A 20,406-nucleotide genomic window follows, 5' to 3' on the forward strand; every position below is an offset into this window, starting at 1 on the left:
CATGGTTAAATGAATACATAGGTAATCAACATGTTCCGGTGGTGTTATATTGGAAATACAGTGACGGATATGTCCCATTGGGACGTCTGCGGTTTATATGGAGCATTTGCTAACCAGCATCATTGGATGTATGTCATTTGTCCACAGTACTAAATCACCTGGTTATGTAGCACCATGTGGAATGGGTGGTCAAACAGACATCCGCGATTCCTGAACACACAGTATCAGTGAAACCCAGTGCTCACAAGGACACAGTCCGACAAGCTCTACACTTTACATATGCACAGTGGTGTCCATTGTAGGACCCAAAAATTTGTCTAAAGACAGGAATGCCACCTTATTTAATCAACTAACTGAACTCATTGTAGTCACAGGTACACATATGCACATAGCGTGTTTAATGTTGCTGATAGCTGTCCATGTCATGCAGCACAGATGCACAGAAATACCCAGGGTACCGGGTCCATAGAACTGCGTCCACATCACAGTCCTGCACACATGACGGATGTGTAATGGGTACTGTCAATTGTTGCAGTCAAGGGATTCTGGGTATGTAGACTCTGTGCTCGGTGTTGTTTCGCAGGCAATCCTTTCTCCGCCCGTGGGAGGGATGTGTGTATCACCTGCCTTACTCTCCGCTAATAATGCAAACCATACTCCGGAGAATGCTAAATGTAGGTGTGTAATGTGTACAGCCCTATACTAGTGTCCAGTAGGCAATTGTCATGGATGGACACCCGTATGGCCAGGATGGCACCCACAACTGCAAACCGGGTAAATGACATAGCAGCGGGAAGGCATAACACAGGAAATACACATAGGGACTACAGTTGACATTCCACATACAAAGGCGGACTGTCGTGCCAACACCGGCGTACACAGCACTCAATCTGCCAGCAACAGACTGAGGAGCACCCGCTACCGTACAGCGGAACAGATGTGCGACCTGTGGAACACATACTAATGGCACACACACAACGTCAAGTAGGATATGTAAACTATGGCATTCCCACCTATGAAGACAACATGGTTAAATGAATGCATAGGTAAGCAACATGTGTCGGTGGTGTTATATTGGTAATATAGTGGCGGATATGTCCCATTGGGATGTCTGAGGTGTATATGAAGCAGTTGCTAACCAGCATCTTTGGATGTATGTAATTTGTTCACAGTACTAAATCAGCTGGTTATGTAGCACCATGTGGAATGGGTAGTCAAACAGACATCCGCGATTGGGAACATACACCAGCAGTGAAAAGCACTGGGCAGGTGGACACAGTCCAGCAACATCTAACTTGACATATGCACATCGGTGTCCATTGTAGGACCCAAAAATTCTGTTCAGAGAATGCCTGCTAGCTTCCTGCATTACTCATGTGATCTAATTGTCGTCACCACGTCACAGGTACACATATGCATAGCGTGTTCAATGTTGATGATAGCTGTCCATGAACTGCAGCACACATGCACAGAAATACCCAGGGTATCGGGTCCATTCAGCTGCGTCCACATCACAGTCCAGCACACATGACGGATGTGTAATGGGTACTGTCCACTGTTGCAGTCAAGGGAGTCTGGGTATGTAGAATCTGGCCTCGGTGTTGTTTCGCAGGCAATCCTTTGTCCCGCCCGTGGGAGGGCGTGTCGTAACACATCGTCACTCTCCGCTAATAATGCACACCATACTCCGGGAATGCAAAATGCAGGTGTGAAATGTGTACAGCCCTATACCAGTGTATAGTAGGCAATTCACATGGATGGACAAGCGTATGACTAAGATGGCACCCATAACTGCAAACCCGGTGGAATTACACTGCCGTAGTAAGGCATTACACAAGTCATACACATAGGGACTACAGTTGACATTCCCCATACAACAAACACAGACAACCAGCCGATGAAGTCCAAAGCAAAGCCGAGGTACTGTAGGGACCGTCAGTGACCAACCAGAGCACACCAAGAATTAAAGGCAGTCACCATAGACTATTGGAGCCCGCCGTCTGCTTCATAAGCAGACTTATTCAGACTACATACAATGCAGTCCAACCTACTACATTTACAAGCATTAATTGGTCAGTACATTAGATGTGCTAGGTACTAATTACATGCCTTAAAGGCAGACAAGCGAACAAACCTTACTTGGGTTACAGATCCCACACAGTGAGGACATCAGACATTGCTTGAAGGTACAGTCTTCATCGGAAAATAGAAATATATGTACATATATGAAACATGAACCAACATAAAATGTTTTCCAAATGTCTGACTGTGTAAGATACATATATATGTCCTACGGATTGTGCCAATATATTAACAGAACTGCAGACACCTAGTAATATAAATGAACCATAATATATACACATAAACCGTATGATTATGACTACTGTAAAATAGACCAACGAAATGTAAAGATTCACAATGTGCTAATGTAAATATTCATTTAGAAGGTTACTTAAATAAATCAATTCAGACATCCATGTGTAAATACTAACACAAGGCCAGCGAGGTGCTTGCCCTCACATGTACTGGGATGTCGTTCCACAGCATAGTGAGTGTCTGGGTGATGAATCCGTCCCAACAACACGTTCGATTAATGACAGTGTCAAGGTGTCGTCAGCTGCCCTTGTGGTTCTGAGGATCTAACTTATTCGTGAAGCATAGTCATCAGATCTGGGTTCGACTTAGCCGTGTATGCCAGGCACGGGTCACCTCTGGGCAAGTGGTATGCAACTGTATACAGCTGGAATTCTTTCAGTCGGTCAGTATAACACATATACCTGAGACCCTGCATCTGTTTGTCGAAGAACTGTTGGTGCCTTTCCAGCTGCTGCAGGTGTTGGGTCAGATACATTCTGAGCGGGGCATTGTACCCAATCATAGGTCTATTGGTGATGAGTACAAGGGGACAATGACCTCCCTGATCTAGATGTGAATCCCTTCATGATGATGTGGGCAATGTGGAAGGTCTACCTAACTATGTTAGCAACATGTGTGTCTAACGAGCGGTTAACAACAACACGTGTCCCCAGATCACTGGTAACCCCTCTGTGCTCAGTGGATTGCCACCTATATGGTAGCTCGGGGTAACCTTGTTCTCCCGAAGGGTATGCCTATGCATTTCCTGGCATTTAGCTGTAGGACATGTCTCTGGTACCACTTATCCACATCTGTGAGGCACTCCTGAAGGATATCTGTGTCAGATGTGTGTCTGACTTTGGCACCGGTTTGCAGTCATCTGCAAACATTGTCACCATAACCCCCTGTGTATGCGTGTACATTGGAAATGTAGATGCTGGAAATAGTGGACCCAGGACTGAGCCCCATGGGACACCACCTGTGACTGGCTGTGAGTATGACATGGCGCCAGCAACTGTGGCCATGTGTGTTCTGTGACTTAGCCCGTTTGCAACCCATATGGCGATGTATGGATTTACATTCAAGATGACGGGTTTATCAATTATACCGAGGGGTATTGTGTCGAAGGCCTCTGCTGGGTTGAGGTAGGCTGTATGGACTGCTTTACCCTCAGCAATGGCCTTGGTGACTGATTCTACAAAGTGAAACACGTGTAAAGGGCATGATCTGACTCTGACCAAGCTAAACTGGGTTGTATCCAAAGTATCACGGGTCCCCTATGTCTTTATCTATGTGTCCCATTATGATCCATCTCCATGGCTTTGCAGATAAGGCTTGTCAAACTAATGGTATGGTAATAACCAGGGTCAGTGGAGGCACCATCTATGTGGAGTGTGACTACAGTCGCCCTGTGCTACTACTCAGGTACGTATCCTGAGGTGAGGCTAAGATTAAACAGCTGTCCTAAGTGTGGGTTAAATTCCCCATAGAGTTCCTGGAGTACACAGCTGGGACACCATGTGGACCCATGGATGCTGTGTTGACTGCCTTGGGGCTGGATGTGGGTAATGCTGGACATACCCACGGCAGGCGTGGCGTTCGAGTCCGATGCCCAAGGGACCACACACATAGCCGGCCTTAGGCATAGGCCAAGTAGGTAGCCGTCTAGGGTGTTGCTCTACTCGGGGCACCTTTCCAGACTCTATTTGGTGTAGGTAGACCAGGAGGGGGGTAGCGGGTGATGTATCGGTGGCAACTTCTGCCTAGGTCACCACTTACCCTAAGGCCACTCTTCCCGTGGGTAATACAGCAGTACCCACACCCAGGCGGGTCATTGCTAGGGTCATTGCTAGTATGGCACATCATCTATGTAAGGAAACCATATATCCCCAGACATAATGGCACAGCATAATGCCTGTTCGCCGGCCAAAGGCAGACATACGTCACCCGCGGCGGTGCGGACGTACTGCGCGAGATGTCCGTTAACAATGCCGACATTGTCTCGCTTTGTGAAACAAACTCCACAGAGACATTCAATAATAGACAACGACGGACAACCCGATGTCCTCGTGTCTGAGCTGTTCAACCTGTTACGCCATGTTAAATGTGTGTAGCACAGCGGAACCGGGCCAAACAAAGCAACGGACATGTCTGTGGCTCAGTGAAAGTCGTCACGCAATGTTAAACCCTTGTAATATTGCGACACAGGCCATACATACGGAGGGTTAGTAATGGAAATTGGTTAGTTCGATCAGACCGTGTGCAATTAGTATAACGAGATCTACAACGGATACACCGGCCAATCGGCGCACACGGTTATGAATAATTGGGGGGGGCGTGACATGGTACCATGGACACGGACATACCGTGCCCATGTGACTCATCTAACATTCGTACAGGGTCAGGGCAGTCCCGTACAGTGGGCGGCCAAGACCAAACCCAAAGCACCACAGCAACACCCTGACAATCGAAGGCCTGTATGCGTATGGGATATAAGCAGCTGTCATCTGAACAGCCCTGCGGTGACGACATATGCATCCTGGGCCATGGCGAGGGAATTAGGAATGTTCAACATGCAGTACCTCACCTTTCCCACCAGGAGAATGGATGCCTGTGGCGTGCGTGGGGGGGGGGGGGGGATATGTAAATGTACATAGGTACCAAGGGTATGCATATTAATGACAACGAACAGCTAACGTGCACTGGTCACAGTAACCGTCAAACGTGAATGAAGTCATGTTTGAATTCCGACTATAGAACATATAGATGTGCGTGTGCGTAAAGCGTCCATGCTGCAAAGACTGTTACATATATAAAGCTGTAAGTGCTTTCTGCACCGTCCGTCAACGGATCAGACATATGTTGCGGAATAGTCACAAGTAGCGCCAAAACACGTAACCACACAGACACTGTAAACATATATAAGCGGACTACGGATATGCGTATGCGGCGTGCGCGTAACCCACAATCCGGACATGCGGTGTGCGTGTGCGATCCAGTGGAACCAGGGAAGGTTACGGATGTCTCCTCCACCGTTTACATTCATAATTGTCAAATATATGCTTAAATAGTACTTATTGATTCCATGCTTTGTTATCGTAATGCTACTATTATACACATTGATATACAATAACCTGATCAACACACTACATTCTAAGGTGCACTCTCAGCAATTATCAACTATGTGTCCGGATACTGATTGTATTTACCAATATTGTATATATATTGACACATTGTTGCCGTATTATTGTTTCCATGAAGTAAGGCATGCAACACTGATATGTATATGTCACGTTATAATCAAGACTTGGAGCACTGTCCACCTAACTATGAGCAGGTTTATTGATTATTTCGCTTTAAACCGACTCTGAAGGAAGTGTATAAGGGGCGGCTATGTCATGCATTCCGTACTCCGACGATGCCCCATGTTAGTAGGTGAGAGAGCTCAGTATCCTTTCACTGTGGAGTCTATCGTATTTGACAGTGTCTGTTTTTGCCGATATATGTTCCATAATGTCGTTTATGAAGATGGGCAGGACGCAAGGTTTGCTGTATTTCCGCATACTGGCACGTGGATATAGATAGGCCATGTAATACAAATGATGGGTAGTCAAGCAGACATCCACGATTGGGGAACATACAGCGGCAGTCAATACCACTGGCCAGATGGTGACAGTCCAACACGTTCTACACTTTACAAATGCACATCGGTGTCCATTGTAGGACTCCAAAAATTAAGGCGTTAAGACCTTTATCCATCGAGATCAGCCAATCAGAGTACAAACCGTGACTACGGCACAGCTAAACATATGCACCACCAGCGTGTTTAAGGTTGCTGATACCTGCCCATGACATGCAGGACATATGAACAGAGGTCCCCAGACTGCCGTGTCCATACATGTGCGTCCATATCCCAGTTCCGCACACATGAAGGATGTGTCATGCGTACCGTGGGGGGTTGCAGCCATGGTATCCTGGGTATGCAAAATGGGGCTCGGTGTTGTTTGGCAGATAATCCGTTGTCCGCCCGTGGGAGGGCTGCGGGTACAGGGCGTGCCTTAGTCCCCAGTAAGGATGCAAAGCATCCATAGGGTAATACTAAAGGCATGTGTGAAATGTGTTCAGCCCTACATCAGTGTCAGTAGGCATTTCCCAAGGATGGACAAGCGTCACGGACAAGATGGCACCCATAATAGCAAACCTGGTGGAATCACACAGCCGTAGTAGGGCATGACACAGGACATAAAGATGGAAACAACAGTAGATACACCCGTAGACATCCATCCTGCCGTGCGAATCCCAGCGTACACAGCAGCGAAGGTGCTATCAAGTATGTGGGGATCACCGCTTCCACTCTGCGGAACATACCTGCGACCTGTGGAACACATATTAATGGCACACCAACAACGTCAACTAGGAAGGTCATACTATCGCTAAAATATGGCGTTCACACACATAAGCGACATACTGTCATGAATAAATAGGTTCTACATGTACCGGCTGTGTTATACTGACAATACAGTGGCGGATAGTTCACAATGGTACCTGTGAGGATTATCTAAAGCAGTTGCCAACCTGCAGGACTACAGTAACACCCTATGGGTAAATTGTGGAAGGACACGGGTTACGTAGCACTACATAATATGGGTAGGCGGACAGACATCCGGGAATGGGGAACATACGGCGGCAGTCAAACCCACTGGCGAATGGACACAGTCCAACATGTTCTAAACTTTACATATGCACATCGGTGTCCATTGCAGGACCCAAAATTACTCCTTAAGTAAGTGTAGGCAACATAGTGTGAACCGGAAGAGGTGACAGCCGTGACTACGGCACAGGTAGATATATGCACCACAAGCGTCTTCAAGGGTGATGACAGCCGTCCATGAAATGCAGGACATATGAATAGGACTCCCCAGGCTGCTGCGTCCATACGTCGTTCACATCCCATTTCCGCACACATGAAGGGTGTGCAAGGGGTACTGTCGAGGGTTGCAGACATGGGATCGTGGGTATGCAAATATGGGTGTCGGTGTGGATTGGCAGATGATTCGTCGTCCTGCCCCGTGTGCGGGACGTGGCCATAACATATCGTTACTCCGCAATACTAATACCGATCATCCACGGAAATGGAGAATGCAGCTGTGAAATGTTGACAGCCCGATACTAGTGTCCAGTAGGCAGTTCCATGGATGGACAAGCGTCACGGCCAAGATGGCACCCATAGCTGCAAACCTGGGGAATCCACAGCTGTTGCAAGGCATAACCCAGGGAATACAGATCACGGTCTACAGTACACACTCCCCATTCAAAGCAAGACCGCTGGGCAGATACCGGCGTACACAACACTCAATGTGCCAGCACATCTATGGGGATCTGCGCTTCCATACAGTGGAACAGATGGGTCACCTGTGTAAAGATACCAATGGCACAATCTCCACGTCTGCTGGGAATGACATAGGATGGTCAAACTATGGCGTTGACACCAAAGAAAGACATCCTTCGGTGAATTAATAGGATTGATGTCAATACACCATGGCAAACACCCAATGAACAGGGAAGACTTGCTGGCACCCTATGGCCACAAACCATGTCACACATAGGTAGATGGAACAGTCAACATAAACATTTCGTCCACGACAGGTGCATATGGTATCCAAAGGTACTTCATAGACATGTATGCGCTATCACCCGTTGGCCCGTGAGACTTACACATAACATGGAAGTATCCAGGCTTTAAATGTCCACCCTTACACTTCCATTTGTCACTTTCTATGCGAGCAATGGAGATGTAGCCACAGCATAGAAAGCAGAGGCGTACTGCTAACGAAACACACACATGTCAACATCACAGAAAGCATACTATGAACACACTTATTACATGATATTGTACTATGAAACACAAACAAACCAGCAACCTGCAGCAAGAATAGCCCCGTAGTTCGACACAACACAAGTCTTACGTAACATTTAAACAGTTCATTAAAACATGCAGCGTTTTCGTTGTTTCCTAGCGATGTGCAGGAAAAATGCTATGTCTAAGAATGTTCACAATCAACAATGTGAGTCTTAACATGATTTTAAATATCACACTGTTGATTGTGAACACTTTAACAATTTGCTTATTCAGTTGTATTTTTGAAAGCAGCGGAAACACACACACACACACGGAAGGGACGGAGATGAACCTCGCCTATTTACATGAACTCAGTACAGTATGAAGCATTTACACAACGCTACCGAGTTAACTGGCGTGGCGCTGTCAGAGGCATACATGTAGGCTGCTGGCGCCACCCGCAAGACAATATTTGGAAATAGCCAAGGCATGTGTTGCGGGCGTCTAAAAGCATAATCAGTCGCAGAGGCAGCTGGAAACACACACACACAGAGACACACACACACGGAAGGGACGGGGGCGAACCTCGCCTATCTACATGAACACACTACTGTATGAAGCATTTACAGAGCAGCTACCGAGTTTACTAAACAGGCGCTGTCACAGGCATACTTGTAGGCTGCTGGCGTCACCCGCAAGACAATAGTTGGCAATAGCCAAGGCATGTGTTGCGGGCGTCTAAAAGCATAATCAGTCGCAGAGGCAGCTGGAAACACACACACACAGAGACACACACACACGGAAGGGACGGGGGCGAACCTCGCCTATCTACATGAACACACTACTGTATGAAGCATTTACAGAGCAGCTACCGAGTTTACTAAACAGGCGCTGTCACAGGCATACTTGTAGGCTGCTGGCGTCACCCGCAAGACAATAGTTGGCAATAGCCAAGGCATGTGTTGCGGGCGTCTAAAAGCATAATCAGTCGCAGAGGCAGCTGGAAACACACACACACAGAGACACACACACACGGAAGGGGCGGGGGCGAACCTCGCCTATCTACATGAACACACTACTGTATGAAGCATTTACAGAGCAGCTACGAGTTTACTAAACAGGCGCTGTCACAGGCATACTTGTAGGCTGCTGGCGTCACCCGCAAGACAATAGTTGGCAATAGCCAAGGCATGTGTTGCGGGCGTCTAAAAGCATAATCAGTCGCAGAGGCAGCTGGAAACACACACACACAGAGACACACACACACGGAAGGGGCGGGGGCGAACCTCGACTATCTACATGAACACACTACTGTATGAAGCATTTACAGAGCAGCTACCGAGTTTACTAAACAGGCGCTGTCACAGGCATACTTGTAGGCTGCTGGCGTCACCCGCAAGACAATAGTTGGCAATAGCCAAGGCATGTGTTGCGGGCGTCTAAAAGCATAATCAGTCGCAGAGGCAGCTGGAAACACACACACACAGAGACACACACACACACACGGAAGGGGCGGGGGCGAACCTCGACTATCTACATGAACACACTACTGTATGAAGCATTTACAGAGCAGCTACCGAGTTTACTAAACAGGCGCTGTCACAGGCATACTTGTAGGCTGCTGGCGTCACCCGCAAGACAATAGTTGGAAATAGCGAGGCATGTGTTGCGAAGCGTCTAAAATCATAATCAGTCGCAGAGGCAGCTGGAAACACACACACACAGAGACACACACACACACACACACACACACGGAAGGGACGGGGGACGAACCTACGCCTATCTACATGAACACACTACAGTATGAAGCATTTACAGAACTCGCTACCGAGTTTACTGAGCAGAGCGCTGTCAGGAGGCATACCCCTACGTGAGTGGTATAATTTGCAGAGGCAATGCGCCCGATCGGGAGTTCGGACAGAGTGCGCAGTCACGCAGTCTGTTACCATCCCAAGGTCGCCGTACACTAACTGCGTTAGTGCTGCAGTCGAGAATAACAAGTAACTACTGATCAGTACATCACTGCATACTGGGCATGCTCAGACACTTAGACTCGGCACAGGGCAGACATGCATACACATGTTGCGACAGCATGGGTGGCGGAATGTGGACCGTCGTGTGTGTCCAGCCACACAACAGAAACCTGGCCATGCCACAGGCGTGGCCGTTGCGTGGGGATACAGGCATGCACCCGGGGTATAACTGCAGACGCGCGCGGTGTGCACTGTGCTGTGTGTCTATCTACACAGCTGCCTACTGGGCATGCTCAGACACTTAGAGTCGGCACAGATCAGACATGCATACACATGGTGCGTCGGCATGGGTGGCGGAATGCGGACCGTCCTGTGTGTCCGGCCACACAACAGCAACCCGGCCATGCCACAGCCGTGGCCGTTGCTGCGCGGAATATCTAGGTGCAATTAACCATGTGTAGGACTGGCCTACAGTTTGTTGCATGCTACAGACAACCCTCCCAAACACAGGATACCTTCACAGATGTCCTGAGGACACTGGTGAGTGGGCATGCTCTCACAACAGCACCGTATTGGGTGACATGAACCACCCATACATAGCCTGGGAACATTACCCATGGCACAACACAGTACGCCAGCAGTCCCAGGTGTTCACACACCTGGCCACTGTTAAACAGCCATGCACCATACATACTAGGGGGGGATGTCTGACAGTTCTGCCCATCACACATGGTGAGGATATGCCCCACACAGGATGTACAGCCCTCAATGGTGATGCAAGACCGTATAGTGGATCCACTGGTCATCCACTCACTGTAACCAACACCAGCATGGGGACCTCAGTGATGACCTCTCCACAGAAAACCACACACATCATACGACCGGTGTGGTACCCTACAAGTCCTCCATGCCAGTGTTGAACAGAGGCCAGACCGGCAAGCGCCTAGCGAATGCCTTCCCGACCACCCACATGCATGTCTGCAACAGGCAAACATGATGACATCAGGACCTTGTCCACCACAGGTAGGCACATGGTGTGGTGGACCGCAGCCACTGACTACCTGTACATCAACAGTTGGAGCTACTACATGGCAGAGCAATGACAGTACCAGCCATACCTTCTCCCATTCATACCGGCGTCACCATACGGCCCCATACCATCATCCAGGTCCGCTTGTGGGAGTGGTACTGCAGAGGGCACATGAGACAACCACAGGGCCTTCCCTAACTGTGGTAAGGACATGGTTGGGGGCACACAGACTTGCCTGGAAATGGTCCAGAATGGTACAACAGTCACTGCACCCACAGACATTGTCTGCAAACCACAGGACATGTTCCATGCATACATCCCCCCCCCAACAGGGAACATATCCATCCCACCAGAGTGTATCCTCCCAAACATGTCATATGGCCTGGGTGATCCCATATCTCTATGGCGGTTGACACGTCAGCAATGGGCACCGATGGTGTCCCTGGCTGTGTGCTACCCATCCTCATTGAGGCCCTCGGCCCACACATGCGCCCACTGTGTCATGTTAGCCTTACTATGGGCTATGTCCCCAATGGATGCCATATGGCATCTGTGGTCCCACTATGCCAGGGTAGTGCTCCTATGGACTGTCAACAGCCACACCCTATCGCTTGACAAGTGTTGTCTGCAAAGCTGTGTGGAGGTCCATACAGGTGGCCATGGTTACAGATAGCGGTGTACAGCCAATGCGGAACATACCCACAACTACATAGTCAAGGCGGATCCTGCCTCCCGAACCTGCTCGTCCAGTCTGGAGTGGTCACCAAGGCCATTGATGGGGATACGTGGGTTTGCACACAGTACCATGACCTGGTGGGGCGTTCAGAGCACACTACACATGGGACCCATAGAAGGCTCGCCAGCATACATGTGGGGACATATGTCACCCGATGCTTCTCAGACAGGTTGGAGGTCACACCACACAGGGTTGGTGCTCAAGGTGCCTTGTCACACTCATATCTGGACCCAGTGGAGGCCCACAGGGCTCACTCCTGTGCCCCCTGCCATATGGCATCCGACCTTCACATGTGCATGCAATCATAGGGGGATTGTAGCAGACAAGGTATGCAGATGACTACGCACCGGCCAACATACCCAACACCCCATGTTACACGGACATCCACCTAGGGCGTCATAGACATGGATGACTGGTGCCAGAGCCATGGCCTGCTACTAAATGCCAGAGAAGGTGCAGCCCTACCCAGTGTGAAGGACATGTTCGTCCCAATGTCACATGTGGGTGATGCGCCATTAAAGATGGTGGGCGTGTTCAGGAAATGGCTACCACACCTGTCGGCAACCTCTGTCAACACACACAATGGCAATGTGGGTGTGAAGACATTCCATTGTGGCCTCCTGGTCTGGATGGAATGGCAACCACATCAGGGGTGTTCATTGTACCCCTGTACACATCACACACCAGAGCAATGACTGCGTACAATGGCACATGTGGCCTGTAGCTAACCTGGTGCCTGCAGCACTTTCGGAAGGACATAAGCGTTCCACAAGGCGGGGATAGCGGTGCTGGGACATGTGTCACAAGCTGCGGCCAAGGGGACACCGGCTGTGGATCTTCACAGCACAGCTGCTCCGTGGTGATCTGTGCCTGACATACCGCGGCCATGTCTGACCTGGGTGACATGGGCACATTCCACCTCCAGGCTCCATGCAAACACGGGCACAGAAGCGACTGTCAGACACCTCAACACAAAGATGAGTGGGACGTGCTGGGGGAACAGGGTTAACGGCCAGACACCCCCTACAACACGGGGAGGAGTGCCAGGCCATGTGAAGGAAAGGCCCTGACTGCCTTTGTCCAGGACTGCTAATGACATGTGGATGTGTGATGATAGTTATCGGCCAGGCAACCTCTGTGTGTCACTGCTAGACCAGGGACTGGGGACTGATGGATATGGCATCCCCATCCTGAGGGGTGTTAGACGCCACACACAGTCATGCTAGGTCCACACATGTCGTAGGGCACATATCCTGTTACGTTCATGTGTGCCTATGTACCTATGTAGGGGTCCATGCGGATGCGGGTAACTGTGCTATGCTGATATTGCCAGACATGCCTGTGGGTACCCACGACTACGTGGGGAACTAATTACAGTGCTCCCAGTAGGCACGTGCAAGTACACCATCAGTATCATTCGGGTTAACTGCACCGACATGGTGCTACACATGTAACCACCACACATACTGTGTACACATATCAATGAATGCTGCACCTGTCCTGCATGGTATGTCTGCTGCATGATGTCCGTGCACAACCCACATCACATACACACCTGTCACCAGCCATACACACACACCACAACATACACATCACGTACTATGCGGACACAGGTATCACATACACCTCTCACTATCGTGTCCACTCTGTGCATCAGAATATGTTAGCTTAACCGTGCATTGATGGTGTGGCTCACAGTTATCTTGGCAGAGACTTCATCATATGCACAGGGTGATATGTGTGCCACAGGCATGGGCTGTACCAATGGATGACATCATGTGTGTGTGTAAGGGCCAGTTCATTGAGTGGGCATGACTATGTAGATTGCATGTGGGTGTGGTGGAGCCCTACAGTTGTGTCTGCTGTGTGTGGGTGTGTGTGTACACAGTTCAGTCATCTGTGATGCCTACGGGGTATGCTTGGCAGCCCCTGAGTGTACAGTGCAGGTGTTACGGCTCACTGTGTCTGCCGGCGGGCACGTGATCCGCGCCTGCCTGGGGTCGCGCCACGCGACCGGGTGGAGTGCGGACTGTCCACTCTCCGATGTCACATGTCCGCTGGAAGCGTGCCTGACGGGGCCGTCCAGGGCCACGTCCACGTGGCCTGCTCTGTCCTGGTGTGGATGGTGTAGTAGCAGCTGCAGTGCTACTGCTACCAGCACTGTCTGGGTGGGCATGGGAGGTGGCACGAACGCTGACCTGCAGCAGGTGGTGTTGCTGGCACCGCCCACGTGCCCTATGCCTCACCCTACCTGGTGTTCCTGCACGGACTGCGCCGCTCAAGGATGGCCAAGCCTCGGTCGAGGAGACCAGCCATGTCACCCAATCTCCTATCCAGAACATCGGCAAGATGCTGTTGTGCATTCACCAATGCCTGGATGTTGTCATTTAGGAGTGCGGATTGCGGACCTGTGCAGCCTCTGCCCTTCCTGGTTCTGCCGTTCGGCACGTGCCTGCGCCGCCATTACAGTCTGGAACATGCGTCTGGTTATACCAGCTGCTGCACCTGTACGGCAGGTGTATGTCTAGCGGTGCTCCCCTACGAGCAGCACCTGCCACATGCCTGCGTGGCACTGCACCAGTCCTTACACTGGCAACATCGTGTGTACCCACACCTTCTGCAGCCACCACACATTCCTGCTCGGGGACAACAGGCGCTGACTGACCGTCATCTATGGGCAACGGTGTTGGGGTATGTGTCGGCATCTGAACCGTGTGCGGGGATGAAAGGGACGTATGTGTGATGTTCTCCAGTGGCACAGACTCTGCCTGTGACGACCCTGCCTGTGCCTCATGCACATGGTCATCACCACTACTATCTGTGGGGGCACTAGCATCAGATTGACCGCGGGAGGAGCGCACCTACAGCACCTGTCAATACAAAGACATACCATCGGTTACAATACACACACACACACACACACACACACACACACACACACACACACACACACACACACCATGCATGTGATAATGCAGGTGGCATGCAGCATTCACACAACACAGACCAGTGAATGCAGACCAGACATTCATAGTGGCAGTATGTACACTGCCCTGGTGGGGACAGTACAACAGGCAGGTGTCATTTAGTAGGCATGCAGTACACACATTCATGGTAGTTTGCATGCATCAGCGTGATACACCGTGTGGCCGCGGGCGAGTTGAGAGTACACATGGCTGCCGACACTATGTAATGTACACCGCAAACATGTGCGGTATCATGTGGACATGTGAAGATGGTGTCCCACCGCATGCACCACATCACAATGGCTGTCACGGTGCAGTGTTATGTGTACAGTGTACAGATACAATGTATGTGTAACAGTGATGTCTGTGCAGGTGCGTTTGCTGTGAGCTGTGTGCATAGCTGTGCGGTGTGTAGTGCGGGCTCTGTGCCACTGCACAGTAGCAGGACACAGCTATGTGTCTGTGCGATGCGTGACCTGGACGCATTACATTGCCATGTCTGTAAGTCAGTTCAGCTGCTCAGCAGCACGTATATAGTGGACATTGGAGGCACCTGTAGTAGCTGTGGAGAGGCATTCCATGTCACTGGTGTACTACATCAGATGTCCAGGGGGTCCACTACAGTGGTGAACCCACTATGTGTGTACAGGGTGCAGCGGTGAGTACCCACTGTGGATGTGCTGTGTGGCAACATGCCTGTAGGTATCAACCATGGCCTTGTCTGTCTGAGTCATTGACAATTGTGTGTGGTAGACATCGTGCACACGGCCCTGTGGTGGCCCATGTGACATACACCCATACTAGTGTGTCGTGTCACATTCTCTACGGATATGCTGACAGTGTGGATGTCTGCTATGTTGTGCATAGGTCATATCATGGTGTGACAATGCTGCAGCCAGACATCCACGTGCATGGGACATGGCATGCGCCATGTCTGGCGTGTGCACCAGATGCAGGGGCATGGGTCACATTGGTAACACCTGTGCTCTGGCCAGATCACAGCTCACTATGTGGTACTGTGTGCATACTGCACTGGCATACCAATGCATACTACACATGCAGCCATTGTGTAACACCTACACCATTGTATGCATAGCTGAATGCACGTAACACACCAATAGGTTGTGTGGTGTCATACCACTCTCTGATAGCAGGTGAATCTACTGTACATGGGTGGTGTGTATGTCGGGTGATGCGAGCTGTATACCGTGTCGGGGGCACACACAGGTGAGCATGTCATGCCTAGACACATGGGGAATATCAATACAGCAGAACATGCGTTTGACTAGCAACAGACTTACCTGCAACAGACCCTTGTCCTTGCGACCGCCAGGCGTACCTGTAAAGGCATTACACAAAGGTATACACATTAGCCATTACTATCTCCACGGTCAGCACTGTGCATGTCACATCATGCATGTGTGTGGTAGCATGTGCTATGCACATGTCTGCTAACACAACATAGCATACAATGGTTTGCATCTTGTGTGGCCATATACCTGGCATGTATTGCTATATCATGTGTTGTACTATGACACCCACACCCGTCGCCTATCATACAAACATGCAACACTGGCTTACCATGCGGCTCCAGGCTCATAGCTCGGGAGACACCCACCTCCACGATGGACGCAAGTGGTTCTGCGTGTTGTTCCGTGGGTGTCCCCAGACTGGCCAGGAGCTCCTCCGTAGCTGTGAGTGGGGGCTGTGTTGGTGGCCCACCACCTGTCCCACGTTGTTGCCTGGCGATTGCAGCGGCACGCTGTCTTGCATGCTGGATCAGGTCTGTGCAGTGCCTGCGGATTTGTTGGTAGCTGCGGTTGTTTCCGCCCACGCTGTTCACCCTCCTGCACATCTCCTCCCACATCTCCTGCCGTTCCTGTGCCTGCTGTGGCACATGGCTAAACAGGGCGTTGTAGTTACTCTGGAGGTATGGTATGATGACCTCCTCCTCCTGTCGGCTAAATGTTGGAAGCGGGAGCGTGGCATTATCTGGAAGACATAATGATGGTGGCAGGTCACATTCACACTGCTGTGCTGGCATACTGTTGGAAATACATTGCTATGACATATACGACATCTGCACAGTGATCTGTGAAGGGCATCGTGGCGGTGACACAGCCCGATGTTGTGGCTTCACACCATTGAGCACTGGGTGTCACATCATATCTGTGTGCCACCCCATCACACTGTGCATGCACCATGTAGATGTTAGCCTGCCATGGACATGTGTACCTGGCTGCACCTATGTCCATATCAGTTGGCATAAGTCCCCATGTGGCGTCTGTGCTACTGTTCACCTGGGCGCTGTGTATATGTCAGTACACATCACGTCTGTGTCCATTGTGAACGTCAGCAGCGGCACTGTACACATACACATGGACACCTGCACATGCATGTGTTGTGCCATGTACTTCCACACAGCACTGTACCAGTGCTGGACAACTGCCACAGCTCACCTGTGTTACGTATGTGATAGACATGGAGCAATGTGTAACCATGACACATTAGCAGGAAAGGCCATGCATAGCATGTACACACACACATTGTGCAGGCGTCACACAGCACCTGTAACATGACAGGGTGCATCGCCGCCACATTACTACTGTGTATGGTTGATAGTGAGAGTGCCTTTTGTCCATTGCACCATGTGGGACTGTGATAGCTCATGCAGCCTTGCTGGTCAGCTCTGCATGATATGGCAGGGTATGCCACATACATGGCACTGGGTGTGACCCACCGGGGCTGGCGGTATTGGCAGGGTGGCTGTCCATTGCATATGTCATAGCTGTGTGAATATGGACATTCAACATGTTTATCACCATGGTGTGGACACTGTCCTCCAGCGAGGTATGCTGTGCGCTGCTTGTTGAGGGTGTGTGTGGTGCATGCAGGTATCACACATCCATACATACACTGTAGCCCTGGCAGGTGCTATGTGCTGGGATGTTGATCAACACAGTGCTGTATGTGTACACACACCGCTATCCCATGCACATGGATGGCTGCCTGAACTGATGTGGGTAACACATATGTGTACATCCATTCTGCCACCCACATGTCTGCTGCTGCACTACACACCGCCATCCCCCCTGTGTGAATGTGGTGTTGGCCTCAGCAGAGGTATCCATGTATGGGGACAGGGATGTTCACATAGCAGGCCCACTGATGGTATCGTCGATCTGACCATACACATATGATGCACCCTCACACATACAACCCATTCATATTGTTGTTCTAGCGGTGACACAGCTATATTGCTATGCGGAGCCATTCACAGACATACATACACAGAGGCATGCCGTCCATCTGTGTCATTGCCTGGACTATTGGTGTGGTTTGGCACCTATCGTGTTTGACTGCAGGTGGCGCAGACCTACTGTGCACATGTCTACATGGTAGGCCTGTTCTACGGTAGGCATCTGTGATGTGCTGTGCACATCTCATATCTGCACATTTGGTTGGTGTCCATCGGTCCACGGGCCAGTGGTGGGACATACAGGGATGTTGCTGAACATATATGCATGCGACCCTGTACAGCTGTGGCGCTAGCCTCTCAGATGCTCATGTGTCGTGGACGTGAACACCGTACACACACATGTGGTTGTGGGCCGCCGTCCGTACCCATCTCCACCTGTGGGTTGCTATCATCCCACACACTCCTTGTACTGTATGTTCAGGCTATGCACCTATGTGGGGCTTGTGTGCATGCAATACGATACTATGTGCCTTTGCACCCATCACAGACATTGTCACACAGGTACACCGTCAGCCATACACATCGCAGATTGTTGTCAGCACGTCACATGTGGTACACACCTAACACATCTCCTGTGGGACATGGTAATTTGTATGGGCATGTCCAGTAGTGACATACCACAGCTACCCCTACATGGCGGCTATGCAGGACATGTCTGTGTACATCTACTGTGACATATACACAAGCAATGCCCCCTACCTACATCACATGGTACTACCTGTGGAGTATGTGTGTCTGCATCCATGCTATGGCCATAGATGACAATTGTACATCAATATGTGCAACATACCTCAGTGGGGTTGTCATGAGCACATGTTCCATGTGTCAATGCATTGTTTGTGTCTGTTGGGCGGTCATTGTTGTGCATGGTTTACATGGCTGACATAGTGTACTGTGTCTGATTCCAGGTACTTCATTGGGCTACCAGCATTGTACATTTCTACAGCACATTCCAGCCATCATGTAGCCAGCTTAGATGACAGTGGGAGGTGTTCCGCCATGTGCACATATGTCACACGGTACAAGGGTGACTGACACACATTGTCAGGACTGGGTTCTGACTGCTGTGGCTGTGTGTACCGGTGTTGACAACCATGACTGCACCAGATGGTGTCTTCTGGATGTGTGACATTCACAACAAACACCCACATTCACATAGCAGCACATCGTCCATGACAATTGACATTCCTGCATGAACACTGTATACGGTATGTCTGTATGACCACTGCATATATCACTGGTGGCCACCAGCATGGCTGCCTACAACAGCAGTGTGTATCCTGTGCAAACATGGGTTACACCAGTCGCACCACACCTGTGTCAGATGGCCCTGTAGTGGGTGACAGTGCAGTTCCATTCATCATGTAACAGTATACATCGTGCACCAGTATGTTGCAGACATGTGAGCGGCTGTGCTGGTCGACATATGCACACATGACACATCACCTGGTACACCGTGTCTGCCTTGCCACCTGCTATTGTGACCACCCTGTGATGACATTATGCGGCCCACATGGACTTGGACATGTGATGGCTCAATGGTGAATTAACCGTCCAGGTGTGTGTCTAGCCAGGTGTCCAGTAGCCAGTGGTCTGCATGCAGGGATAGTCTACATTGGCCTACTCTGTCACTGGGACTGTTGACTATGGTCATACTGTTGTTATGCAGGCATGTGCTGTTTGTCCAGTCTGATAGTCGTGTTCAACCACACTACCGTGGCACACATGCCGTGTGGACATCTGCCTAAGGTGTGCAGCCCACATGTACATCTTCACATGCTATGCTGCCTGTGCAGCGGTGTCACATGTCTGTCTCCGGCAGGGCTGTCACAGGTAGGCACAGCATGCAGTGATGTGTGACAATGCTTACACCCTCCACTGTGCTGTACACTAGCACTGCACACACAGTACAGCACACATGTCATTTATCTGCAGTGCCTGGGACCTGCCTCCATGCCCTACGGCACACCTGCCAGTCCAGATTGTACACAGATCATACCTCCCAGGCACATACCTGGACTGCAACACACACGGGTGGGTGGTTCCCACACCACACCGTGATTTACACACATACTGTATTTTCCCATGACACATTGCATCATAGGTAGTCCATGTTCAGATACCCATGTTCGTGGCCGCTCGCACATTGTGACCGCGACAGTGAATACACTGTACACCACAGGTTACATGCCAGTCGGGTTGGCATACTGTACATTGCACCTAGGACAGTTGCTACTGCTGTGTATTG

The sequence above is a fragment of the Protopterus annectens genome, chromosome 12.part0 (assembly GCF_019279795.1).
Source record: "Protopterus annectens isolate FY-2018-M chromosome 12.part0, PAN1.0, whole genome shotgun sequence".
NCBI lineage: Eukaryota > Metazoa > Chordata > Ceratodontiformes > Protopteridae > Protopterus > Protopterus annectens.